At 45.3% G+C, this 3,651-nt stretch overlaps 1 pseudogene; it reads left to right on the forward strand.

Annotated features, from left to right (window-relative positions):
* The first annotated feature begins 3,039 nt into the window (after nucleotides 1-3,039).
* Nucleotides 3,040-3,375, forward strand: LOC110586946 (annotated as a pseudogene).
* Nucleotides 3,376-3,651: the final 276 nt, after the last annotated feature.

Here is a 3,651-nt window from a genome sequence, read left to right on the forward strand (position 1 = left end):
GGAAAGCTCAGAGGCCAGGACCCCTTGTTTGTTCTCATCACTATGAGAGGCAGCAGCAATCTAGGGGGAGAAAATGCCAGAAGACTCTCGTGTAACTAGCTGTACTCAAAAATAAAAACGGGATTTTTTTTTTCTTTCTGGGATTTGCTTCAAACCTTGCATGCAACCAGCTAGTTTATATGAGCACAAGCCTAGGCCCAGATTCAAGCACAGCCCAGTCTCATTTCGCTGGGTTGACTGTGCAAGCATGTTTTTGAACAGAGCTTCTCAACAGAGGATGAGTTGACAGCCCAGGGGACATTTGGCAATGTCTAGAGACATTTTTGCTGGTCACAGCTCAGGAAATGAGGAAAGGATGACACTGCTATCTAGTAAAGAGTCTGCAATGCACACAAGAGCTCCTCACAACAATGGACCATCCGTCCCCACACGCCAATAGTCCCAAAGCTGAGAAACGCTGTTTTAGAGGAACAAAAGTACGAGAAAAACGGCCACAGAATGCTGCTCACATTGAAATTTCAATGGTTTCTCCTCTCAGGTATCACTACCTGCACACAGCAAGAAACACTTAGATTGTTTACGGAGTCAGGCTAGGACCACAGAAATTAAACTTGTGGGTGGTACAGAACCCAATATAACTCTGTGTTGCTGTATATAACACCTTCCCCTATGGAGATCAAAATGATTTTCAGAAACAGTTATTCCCCTGGGAGAGGGAACTGGGAGTCGGAGGGATCTTCATTTCACAGATGAGAAAACAGGGGGCTAAAAGCGGTTGTCATTTGCTCGAGGTTGTTCAATGAATCAGGTTTAATGCTCAGGAAGCCAGGAAAGGCCAGACGTTGGAGAGAAGAATCCTGAAAGAACGTAAAAGGACAGAACCGGGCTCTCAGCTGGATACCATCTAAGTGACACACATCGTTTCCACATCCCAAACCCCTGGTGTCAAGAAAAGCAGGGTTTTCTGTGATGGGCAGCTTGTGGTTCTCCCCAGAATCAGCAGCCCCAGAAGAGTCCCCTGTCCCCTCCCCACCAGCCCAAGAGCCCTCACCTGACAAACCCAATTCCCAGGGCTCTTCTCCAGATGTTTATACTGTCAAATGATTTAATGGACTGCAGAAATGAGTTGGTCTGTTCGTTAAAATAGTAATCATAATGAAAAAGACAGACGACATCTGCCCTTATCCTCTGTCAGTCTGTCATATCTATGTACCTCCTTCCTATCAATCACCATACTATGCATTATGTAAATACCAAAGATGAAATGTCATCCTATGTATCTAATTGTTCCTGTGTGCCATATGGGAATATGACTGGTGGGCCCTGCTGTTCCCCTTTACAACCAGCATTAATTGGCATCTTTGTTATCTAGCCATAGAGATTCTGTTTGGAATGGTTTTAAGGGAAACATGATTCAGATTCTTACTCAAAGGAAAAGAAATGCAGAGAAATCTCAGAAACTTTATCATCCTACTAGCATCTGATCAAACTTTCATGAACACAGTCATTTACTATATTTATTAATACAGGAATCCAAAAAGCCTAGAAATGAACATTTTTGAATTCTCCCCCCCCCAAAAAAAATAGGAGCCCTATAGAAAGAGGTGAAGTATATTACAAATAACTGGGGAAAACAAAATGGAGGGGTCATTTTCTCCCTCTAATTCCTGGGCTACCTGCATTTGTCCATGTTCAAGGATAAGATCATGAATGTCAGTGTATGAACGGACTTCAGAAGTCCTAGAAATTTAGAAATCTACTGGGGCAGGAATCTACGTAAGATATCTCCAATAACAAGATTTACGTCTCTGCTTTAGTACTTTCACTGAAGAGGCTTTCACTGCTGTACAGGGTTCCTCTCAGATGAAAGCAATTTAAAAGCATCAAGAAGCAAACCCTGCAATGTCCCAGTGCACTCACCAGGGTTAGACAGTATTATCAAAAATTCCCTATTCAGGGGCGCCTGGGTGGCTCAGTCGTTAAGCGTCTGCCTTCAGCTCAGGTCATGATCCCAGGGTCCTGGGATCAAGCCCCGCATCGGGCTCCCTGCTCGGTGGGAAGCCTGCTTCTCCCTCTCCCACTCCCCCTGCTTGTGTTCCCTCTCTCGCTGTCTCTCTCTCTGTCAAATAAATAAATAAAATCTTAAAAAAAAAAAATTCCCTATTCATAAACTCCCCCGTCCAACTTTCTTAAAATGAAAATGATACTGAAACTACCTTCAAACCCCTATAGAAGTAATCAGTCTTGTCTTATTTGCAAATATACATGGTATATAAATTAACTTACTTTCATCTTGGAGGACAAAGGAATTTTTAACATATTCCATGTTGGGAGTAAAGATCTCCCCTACCCCAAAATATGCTCTGTCCTGTCCTACCCACCAAAAAAAAAAAAAAAAAAAATCTGTGACTGCAATGGTAAGTGGTAAGCTAATTGCCAACATAGAGCTCAGTCCTGAAAATCCCAAAGTTCTAGTTGGTTCCATATTCAAAATGACCCATATAAGGTACTGGGAAAAAATCCATATAAGGTCACTGTGGGAAATAAAGTCCCACAACTCATGAAATGAGATAAATAGCAAATGAGACCACCTGTGACATTTGCAATAAAAGTTTATTTTCTGACACAAGATAAACCGTAATCATGTATACAGCTGGAGGTTCTCTCCTGCCCCACTGAAACACAACCACAGACATGAGAAGACTCGTCTCTCTCTGCTCTGTATTTATGCTAAAGATTGGTAAGAGGTTACCATGTTGCCCCTAGGTTTTCTCTCCTTGCTTATCTGAAAAAGTGCAAGCAGACAGCACCGGGCTGCCACGGCCACCACCACCAGGGACCCAGCCCCTGGGCAGCCCGAGCGTCTGTGAAGGCCGGAGCTCAGTGGGCAAGAGGTCAAAGTCACTTCCACTCCTTGAGGACCCTGGCCTCGGTCAGCCCGTGGACTAGTGGGGTGGAAACGGGAAGCTGTGCATGCGGTTCACAGCCCTCTTGCAAGAGCCATCCTGAAGGTCTCACCAAGGTCAGTGACACTTCAGAATGTGAGACAAGCCAATTTGGGAGCAAGACTGGATCCAGTTTCCTTCAACATCACCACCAGCTCTTTGATAATGAAAGAATCCCACTAGACGCGACTTATATTGACACATCCCGCCTTACATGGGAAGACAGCAACTCCTGGGGAGGGCAGCTCCGTTCCAGAAAATCCCACAGCCTGTGCCAGACACCTGCATCATCAGCATGGTTGTGGGTCAATCCAAGGCCGATGAAGACCCCATTATGGGGTTCCACCACATGTTCCAGTTAAAGAACGTCAACGATGCCTGGGTTTGCAATAATGACAAGTTCAGGCTTGCCCTGCACAACTTCAGCTGACCTCCTCCCAGCTGGGCGCTCTTCCCATTTCCTCCCCACTCCGCTTCCTGACACTATTCACTTCTGCAGATGCTCCAGATACCACCCACAACGGAGGGTTGCCGTGGGAGCAGGCACAGCGCACACTACCCAGGTATCATGCGTGATGACTGCACGCTGGACCAGCTGCATCTGACAGAGGCTGGTACTGTCCCAGCACATGCTTTGGGAAGACTTCAGTAATGCCAAAGGCTTTCTTCTTCTTCTTCTTCTTCTTTTTGTAATCTACTGACAAGT

Source organism: Neomonachus schauinslandi, chromosome 8, assembly GCF_002201575.2.
Source record: "Neomonachus schauinslandi chromosome 8, ASM220157v2, whole genome shotgun sequence".
Taxonomy (NCBI): domain Eukaryota; kingdom Metazoa; phylum Chordata; class Mammalia; order Carnivora; family Phocidae; genus Neomonachus; species Neomonachus schauinslandi.